This window comes from Zingiber officinale, chromosome 10A (assembly GCF_018446385.1).
Source record: "Zingiber officinale cultivar Zhangliang chromosome 10A, Zo_v1.1, whole genome shotgun sequence".
NCBI lineage: Eukaryota > Viridiplantae > Streptophyta > Magnoliopsida > Zingiberales > Zingiberaceae > Zingiber > Zingiber officinale.
The window spans coordinates 45,752,313-45,762,679 of record NC_056004.1 but is presented as its reverse complement, the minus strand read 5'-3'; the positions used below and the strand labels follow the sequence as shown (position 1 = coordinate 45,762,679).

The window sequence follows — 10,367 nt, the reverse complement described above, 5'->3', positions numbered from 1 at the left end:
TCCCTGTGGATTCGACAATCTTTTATATTACTGATGACATTTCCATGCACTTATGGATACGTAACAAGTTTTGGCACTATTTTCGGAGACTGTTCGCATTAACATTAGTTGATTAGTATATGAGTTATTCTATACTTGTTAATAGATTTTTTATTTCCTTGTTTGTTTTTATTTCTGCATTTACTTTCCTTATTATTAATTTATAGTTCTTTTTTTTCTTTCCTTAATTTTTGCATTTTCTTTCTTGCTCTTAATTCTGAATTTTGTTCTATTTTATTTAATCTTTACATTTTTGTGTATCCATGAGTATTAACATGTCAAGTAGGCCGCTAAGAGAATTTTCTGCACCTATTTCTATGATTTATATCTCCCATTGTGCAACCTCATATCGATGCAAGAAGTTTCCAACTAGACCCAGAGTTAATTATCATGATACAAGATCACAAATTTGGAGAAGTATCATAAAATCCATACTTACACCTTGAAGAAATTCTTGAATATTGCAACATGGTAAATTGTGAAGGAGTGTTTGTGGATGTAGTTCAATTGATGGTATTCCCTTTCAGTATCAAGGATAAAGCAAAGACTTGATTTTATTCTCTTCATCCACAAAGCATCACAAGTTTGGAACAATTGGAGCAGCGATTTCTGAATCAATTTTTCCCTCTAAGAAGAACAATGCATATGTGGAATTGTATCACAAATTTTGCTCAGCGGATGGAGAATTACTATTTGAAGCATGGGACATATTCAAAGATTTATTAAAACAGTGTCCTCATTATGGTTTAGAAAGATAGCTGACAATGCACATATTCTACATGGAAATTTCTTTCTCAAATAAGTCTTTATTGGATTCATCATCTTGAGGTTCTTTTATAAAAAAAATTAGATGAAGTATATACATTAATTAATCAAGTGACATTGAACCTCCAAGAATGGTCAAATGAAAATTTGAAGACACCTTCAAGAATCCCAGATATGCAAGCCATTAATGTAGTTGAGAAAGTCAAGCAAGATTTAGTACAATCACCCGAGTATATTGAAAATCATACTGAAAACATCAGCAAGTCACTAAACGAGGGGTTCGAACTATTGGAGGCTAAGTTAGAGAGATTGACTTCAAAATGGTTTAAGCAAGACCCTCCTCCATTACAACCAAAGTCTAGTGAATATTGTAATAATTTTAAGCTAAGAAGTGGCTGGAATAGCAATAAATTTCAAAAAAAAAAAAAAGAGGGGTATGGATATGAGATGAGGAATAAAAGAGAATCACAAAATCTCACCTCCATAACTCCAACAAAAGATTATAGGTCACCAATACCATTTTCTCAACGGTTGATGAGTTCAAGCTTAGACAAACAATTTGAACCTCTCTTACATATTCAAACAAAATCTATGGAAAAGAAAGATAAAATAATTTTACCATCTCCACCAAAGACTTATGTACCACCCATCCCCTTTACACATAGGTTAGTGCAAACCAAGAAATGTAATGAATCATTCAAAAGTTTTATTTTTTTTACTTCATTCACTACTTTATTAGCCTCTTTCTTGGCTATTGTATATTTTTTTAAGTTTTTATCATTCTTACAAATATATAATTCCTTATAAGTTATTCATTTTTCTTCACTTTCTCTTATAGTTTCTCATTCTACCACCAAGATTTCTTACTTAGTGATGCATATTCATTTGACTCACCGAGTACACTTTTAGCTACTACTTTCAACTTTAATATCATCTTATCCCATGTCATATTAGAGTCACCATATATTTCACCTAATACTTGCACTTCTACCTTTTCCTTAAATATAATTTGTTTCTCATCTTTAAATTCAACCACTTAATTCTAAGAGTCATATATATTTTCCTTCTTATTAATATTATGCTTGAGGTGTATATCCAATACTACTAACCTATGTTAGGTGTTTTCTCCAGGGATAATCTTTCAATCTTTATAAATATTTCTATCCTTCTTCCTAACGATAAGAAAGTCATTTTATGATTTATTATTCCCACTTTTGAACGTGACTAAGTGTTCTTATCTTTTCTTAAAAAATGTATTAGCTAATATAAGGTCATATGCTATCGTAAAATCTAATATAGTTTTCTCTTCTTCATTTCTCGTTCCAAAATCATAACCCTCATGTACCCTCTCATATTTCTCATTTTTCACTCTTATATGCCCATTTAGATCACCTCCTATTAAAATTGTTGGTCCCTTTGGAGGCCGGCAAGAGGGGAGGGGTGAATTGCCCTACAGAATAAAACTCGAACCTTTCTCAGATTTCAACTATATCATAAACACTTGTAATAAAAAGTAGAGACTAAGTAAAGAAATCATACACCAGAGATTTACTTGGTTTGCAATCAGAGGATTGCTAATCCAAGGAAAGTAAGCGCACTATGATCTCCTCTGGGCGGAGAAGCCTCTTTACAACGTTGACAGCACAAATGAAAAGAATACAACTGAAAGCACAGAAAGAATTGATTACAAGTGAGTTTTTCTGAATGTGCAGATCAGTACTATATTTATAGTACTGGTCCGGGCGCCTGGAAGGAGTTCCGGGCGCCCTGGAGGGGATAAAATTCTATCCCCAACGATCAGATCACGTTTGACGCGATCTTGGTCAAAATCCAGCTCCGGGCGCCCGGAGGGGTTCCGGGCCCCCGGACCCTCAATAGCGCCCAGGGCGCCCGGAATGATTCCGGGTGCCCGGACCTCTTAAGTCAACTTTGTTGACTTTTTGTGGTCCGGTTCCACTGCTCCGGTTTATCTCGTTTCGGTCCGGGTCTGTTCGCTCCGGCTCCACTAGCTTGGGTGATCTCGGCCTTCCGGAATAGGGCTCACCCGAACCCATGTTCCGGCCTTCTCCTCGAGCAGCCTTCCTTCCCGGTTTCTCATCCCTCGAGCGCCACACACACTCTTCTCGTCCACCGGTGTACTCTTCCGCGGACACCTCGTCCCTCGGACGCACCGAGCCCGTTGGCTCTCTCCCGTGCCGTCCTTCTCGCTAGCCGCGTCTTCCGCTCGACTTCCTGTGTTCCTAAGCTCCTGCACACTTAGACACAAGGGTTAAACAAACGCAGGACCTAACTTAGCTTGTTTGATCACATCAAAACACCTTGGGGTTCCAACAATCTCCCCCTTTTTGATGTGAGCAACCCAAGTTAAGTTAGGGTAAACATATGCAATAAAAATAATTTATATTCAATTAAGTCCAAGTATTTTTCAAATGAAAAATTATATTACCTCCCCCTAGACTTAACATACTTCTCCCCCTTTGATCACATAAAAATTGGGGTTATAAACAAGTCTAAGGTAAAAAATTTTCTTTCAAGACACTCTTCAGAATTTTTCTTTCGAGAAAAAAAATTTAAGTAAAATATTTTTCAGATAAAAACAGTCACAAGTGTTAAAAAAAATTTTAAGTTTGAAACTTATCGCAACATTCCCAAAAAAAAATTTCTAAAAAAATCTAAGTTAATATTCATAAGAAACAATTCTAAGTCAAAAAATGATAGGGCAATATTATCATAAAAAAAATTCTAAGTTAACTTTTATATAAAAAAAATCTAAGTCAATTTTCATAAAAATTTCTAAGATAATAAAAAATTTCTAAGTCAAGTTAAAATGTTTCTAACACAAATTGAATAACTCTTTTAAAGCATTAAGTAATTTAAATTAATACTTTTTCAATTAGTCAATTAAACTTTTCATTTCGATACTTGGCTTTCAGGTCGTGGCGAGGCACTAGGCCTTCTTGGTTATTAGAGCAACAACCACTTCCTTAGACAAAGCCTCATAAAGAAATTAGTTGTTTAATTTCTTTGCTGAAAATGCTAAGTCTGACTTTAATTTTAAATTAAACAGGTTTTTGGAACCCAGTAAAGGTTCCTACCTACAGGATTAACCAAGTATTTCCTAGGTATATAGATTTTTGATATATTTCTAATTTGACTTTGATGAAATCTATAATACCAATTTAAACCTCCATAATTTCTAAAAGTAGAAATATTTGAACTATTAGATTTTTTCAATCTTTCTATTTCTTCTTTTAGTTTTTCATTTTCAATTTTTAATTTTTCAAAATCCTCTATAAGACATGATTTTGCCAAAATTCTCTTTGTTTCTAAAATTTCATTTTCTAATTTGGCATTTTTATTTTCTAATTTATACATGGATTTAGTCATAGCTTTGATACCAAAATAAAGTTCATCAGGGGGTAAGAGGCATACCTCACTTACCATGTCGGACTTGAAGCCTGAATCTCCCCCTGCTTCACTGCTTTCATCCGAGGTCGCTCCCCCTTCATCGATGCTAGGTTCTGATATACTTTGTCTATCATAGCTTGTCATTAGTGCTATCCCGGCATATTCTTAAGCTTCTGATTTGGATGAAGAAGTGTCGTCCCAAGTTGCTTTTAGGTTGTGTTTCTTGGGAGACTTCCTTTTGACCTTTTTGAGTTCTGGGCAGTCTTCTCTTAGGTGTCCCTCCTTCTGACACTGGTAGCACCGCACCTTTCTTCCACCTTTTTGATTCTTTTTATTCTGCATTTTAAATTTATTATATCTAAAAAACTTTTTAAAATTTCTTACCATGTATGCTTCTTGATCGTCTTCGAAATCTGACTCGAGTTCATCCTTCTGGGTTGTGTTCAGCGCCATAGTCTGGGTTGTATCCTTTGTCGTTCCTGCACACCTGGTTTCATGCAATTCAAGAGTAGAAAACAACTCTTCTAAAGTACTTACCTCCAGGTCTTTTGAGATGTAGTAGGCGTCGACGATTGATGTCCACTCCGGAGTTCTTGGAAACGCGTTGAGCGCGTAGCGTATAGTGTCCCGGTTTGTTACCGTTTCACCAAGGTTTTTGAGACCAGTAACTAGTTCTTTTACCTTCGCATGTAGACTAGCTACTTTCTCACCTTTCTCCAGACGGATGTTCATCAGTTTGTTGCGGAGGATGTCCCTTCTAGCGAGCTTCGCTTCGGACGTGCCTTCGTGGAGTTCCAAGAACTTCTCCCAAAGTTCTTTAGCAGATAAGTAGTTTCCGATGCGGTTGACCTCTTGAGGCGGTAACACGCTCAGCAGGTGATGTTCCGCACGGCTGTTTGCTAACGACTCATTCTGCTCCTTTTTTGTCCAATCGCTCTCTTCTTTTTCTTTTCCATCTTTATCTATTGGAGCTACAAAACCATATTTCATAATAAACCGAATTTCAAAATCTGTTTTTAGGAATACCTCCATACGACGCTTCCAGTCTGCGAAGTTCCCCTCGAATTTAGGTGGAACAATGCTTGGTCCGGCCATCTTTGTTGCTTCGATCGGCGGTTAGTCCTCCTGAAGCGTCTTGCTCTGATACCACTTGTTGGTCCCTTTGGAGGCCGGCAAGAGGGGAGGGGTGAATTGCCCTACAGAATAAAACTCGAACCTTTCTCGGATTTCAACTATATCATAAACACTTGTAATAAAAAGTAGAGACTAAGTAAAGAAATCATACACCAGAGATTTACTTGGTTTGCAATCAGAGGATTGCTAATCCAAGGAAAGTAAGCGCACTATGATCTCCTCTGGGCGGAGAAGCCTCTTTACAACGTTGACAGCACAAATGAAAAGAATACAACTGAAAGCACAGAAAGAATTGATTACAAGTGAGTTTTTCTGAATGTGCAGATCAGTACTATATTTATAGTACTGGTCCGGGCGCCTGGAAGGAGTTCCGGGCGCCCTGGAGGGGATAAAATTCTATCCCCAACGATCAGATCACGTTTGACGCGATCTTGGTCAAAATCCAGCTCCGGGCGCCCGGAGGGGTTCCGGGCCCCCGGACCCTCAATAGCGCCCAGGGCGCCCGGAATGATTCCGGGTGCCCGGACCTCTTAAGTCAACTTTGTTGACTTTTTGTGGTCCGGTTCCACTGCTCCGGTTTATCTCGTTTCGGTCCGGGTCTGTTCGCTCCGGCTCCACTAGCTTGGGTGATCTCGGCCTTCCGGAATAGGGCTCACCCGAACCCATGTTCCGGCCTTCTCCTCGAGCAGCCTTCCTTCCCGGTTTCTCATCCCTCGAGCGCCACACACACTCTTCTCGTCCACCGGTGTACTCTTCCGCGGACACCTCGTCCCTCGGACGCACCGAGCCCGTCGGCTCTCTCCCGTGCCGTCCTTCTCGCTAGCCGCGTCTTCCGCTCGACTTCCTGTGTTCCTAAGCTCCTGCACACTTAGACACAAGGGTTAAACAAACGCAGGACCTAACTTAGCTTGTTTGATCACATCAAAACACCTTGGGGTTCCAACAAAAATCATTTCATTTAATAGAATATTTTGTAATACTTCATCTAAGTCATCCCAAAACTTTGATTTGGTAACTTCATCTAATCCTACGTGTGGTGCATATACGCTAATTATATTCATAGTTTTTATTATCACTATTATCTTAAGGGTTATAATTCTATCTCCTTTTCTAACCACTTCTACAACTTCATCCTTCAATGAACTATCTACAACAATACTAACTCAATTTTTTTACTTTACTCTTTCCTGTGTACCATAACTTAAAATCTGAGTTCTCTATCATCTTTGCCTTCTAGCCTGCCCATTTTCTCTCTTGTACACACAAAATACTAATTCTTCTTCTAATCATCGTATCTACTACATTCATTGATTTACTAGTGAGGGTTTCTATGTTCCATGTTCCAAATCTTAGACTATTAGTTTTCCTATCATATTTATTCTTATCCAACCTATGGTGTGAGAAATCGTGCCTATTTAACACTACACTCAAGTTCTCATGGAGATGTAGCGATCCTTACCGATATGTTACAGCCAGACCCTACAATACGAACTCTTACATATTTAACACTACACCCAAATTCTAGAAATGTAGCGGTCCTTGCCAAGACGTTACAATCAGACCCTATAACGTGTTCCTTCCGGGAACATCCTAGCATTATCATAATAGTTTAATAGATTCATTCATTGAATATTTATTATAATTTTAACACTGGCTAGCAACCTAACGCAACCCTCCTCCTTTATCTGGGCTTGGGAATGGCCATGAATGGTTCGTCATGGGCGGAGTTAAAAAGCATGTCAACAAGTAGGTCAAAAAGTGTGTCAAACCGTATCAAATCCCTATATAAAATATGCACATCAATAGATATCTTTATGCTTTTGGGTCCCTTTTAAATAATAATAACAACTAATTAAGTTTTATTCCACTAAATATAGTCAATTGTATATATCCTTCTATGTCATTAAACTCTATCCCCTATTTAAATAAACTTTATCTTATTTTATCACTGTTAATTAAGTCTTCTTTTGTCCTTTTTTTCTTGTTTAATATTCATATTTGTTATAGTTTCACATCGCCTAACTAAAGTATTTATTGGTCTTCTAAGTATATGTTTGTGCTATCTTAAATGTATCTCTTAGAGTTTTTCCTTGATAATTACAATCCTGACTTTCTAATAGTCTTATTTTTATCGTATCTATTCTCATATGTCCACACATCCACCTTAACATCTTTATCTCTATGACTTTGATTTTATGTTTATGTGCTCCAGTCATAATCGAACATTCAACTCTATATAACATATTATTATTTTATAGAACTTCTCTTTAAATTTTAAAAATGCTTTATAATCACAAAGAACATTTGGTGTTCTCCATTTCAATCATTATTCTTATACTCTATATAAAAAATCTCTCAACGATTCTATCATTTTACAAAAATGAATCTAAATACTTAAAACTATTAGTTACAGATAACTCACGCGTCATCTTTTATCTTAATAATTATTTTATTATATCTAATATTATTAAATTTAAATTTTATATATTTTATCTTTACTTTACTAAGTATAAAATCTTTTACTTTTAATATTTTCTGTCAAGATTCAAGTCTCAAATTTATTTCATTATATAACTTATCTACTAAAAGAATAATATCATCTAATAAGAAATATCTAAATTTTGAATTCTAGTCAATACCTTGAAACTCTTAAGAAGAAAGAAAAGAAGAAGAAACTAATAGAAGAGATTAATATTTGAGATTTAATTGAGTTAATCAAGAGGAGTGATCGATGTACAATTTATAGTCAAGAAATGTTGCTACAACAAATTAAAAAGTTCAAATAAAATAGATGTGAAATTTTGAAAAATAACCCTTGAGATTGCATAATGTCATTTGGCATTGTGCCATTTGATTAGCCCACACGAAGTGGGAGTTGAGATAATGATCATGGTTGTTCAACTTCACACAAGTTGCCATTCTAACAAGCGATTATTTGTTGTTCCAGACCACGAATTATTTTGGTGGTTGTTCGTTATTTTGCAACAAACAAACGATTAGGGATGACAATGGGTCGGGTTCAGATCGGATTCTATATCCTCCGTATCTATATCCATCGGATATAGGATATCCAATGGATATACCCATACCCATTAAAGGACCGGATATATTCTATATGTGTAATTTTTCTTCTTTCTATCGAGCTATTATCATTCAACAAAAACATATTAAAATTAGCATCCTATTAAAAATATATATATATAATTAAAAAAAATAGATTAAACATCTATATAGACCTACTAATATCAACAAAAAATAGTAACTTGATTTTAGAAGAAAAAAAAAATTCTTTAATATATGTATATATATTAATTAATCGGGTATTCGGGTCAGGTATCGGGTATTGATAATCCCTCCATACCCTCCTCTATTCGAGTCGGATGTTGAATCCTCCATCAAGTTCGGATAAAATTATCATCCCTATAAACGATTGATCATATAATTTAGTCATGCGTTTGATAGACTATTTTATTGATTCTATAGTCGCTCAATTACTGGACTAAATTATTATTATTATTATTATTATTATTATTATATTTGATTTAATAATTGAGTTTTTATATGTATCCTAATTAAATTCAACATTAATAAATCTTTGTCTGAACCAATGTAGAATTTAACGATTCTAATTTTCTCAGCCATATTGTATTGTATTATAAAAAATCTGTACAGATTTTTTTTATTGGTCTCACAATAATTAACATTTATGCCTTCTTAATTAATATTCATGTATTCATATTCACATTGGGTGTCTACTTTTCCCATATAAAATGTTATTATGTTAGGATAAAATACCGTGATTTACTTGCCTATATCTAGGTGAGGAGTCGACAACACATGGATTATCTTGGGTGAGTATTATTACCGTTTGCTCCAATGTATTCATATTCTTTTTTTGTTTATCCAAATAGCTGAGCGTTCAGTTCAATTAGGAGGTAGTAACGTCGAGCAGGATAACAATTATCTTATGGACTAACAAGAATGAGGAATTGAGAAGAAGACATGAAGAGAACGTGAAGAAAATAAAGAAAAACTTGTCATTTACCAAAAAGAGAAAATTTTGTTAATAATAGAGGATGAATAATCAAACATCTAAACATGTGTTTATATATACTTTAGACCTAAGACTCAAAAAGAAAATAAATTCTAATATATAGACCTCAATTTTTATCTTGTAAAAAAATGAAAGAAATCCTTGTATAAACTTAAAATTTATTACAAAAAGAAATTATCAAAAAAAGACGCTTATATAGATAATCTCTATCCCATAAATATTAAAAATACCAAAAATATCATAAAAATAGATGTTACTAAAAATAGTAAAGCATATATTTAGAGACTTTGAAAAGGACCTAAACGGTGTTTTTGGGCCCGAACTTGACCATTACAAGTTCCTTAGAAACAAACTTAAATATTTAAATTTTGCACGTATGAGTATTGGTAGAGCTTAATTCCAAATCTTAAGTTAAAAGTTATGATATTATAAAGTTCAAGAGGTCATATTGAGTTGGTCCTACTTCAAGTAAACAGTCCAATCCCACATATTAACCATCAAATAAGTTCAAAAAACACAGATGGTCCTGCTAATATTGCACCCCAGTGTCATCAATAATTCAAACTACATAGAAAATACTGTGAGATTTAAATCCTCATTGCATGAAATCATCCTTATCTATTACCACCCTATCATCCCTGTGAGGCTCATGTATTCATATTCATAAACCATAATTATGTATGAACTTGTGCCATCATCTAATCAAAGTCAACTAAATTAATATATATGATTACTTATCTATTTGAGAAATTAATTTACATCGATCTACTTATGAAAAATTGCTAAATTAATTAAATAAATATGATTAATTACTTATTTTTCGAGATATTAATTTACATCAATCTACTTATGAAATAATTTGTCCATGCCCTTATTTGATTAATTGATTATGAAAACTATTTTTCAACAAGTAATCCATGGTAAGCCATCTTGACTTAAATGCAAAACAAGCCCATATACACAAACA

At 34.6% G+C, this 10,367-nt stretch overlaps 1 non-coding gene across 1 annotated transcript; it reads right to left on the bottom strand.

The window, feature by feature from the left end:
* Positions 1–678: 678 nt before the first annotated feature.
* LOC122028351 lies at positions 679–787 on the bottom strand. The gene has a single exon (XR_006124748.1). It is a non-coding gene; the product is annotated as a small nucleolar RNA R71 (small nucleolar RNA).
* Between the last annotated feature and the right edge of the window lie 9,580 nt (positions 788–10,367).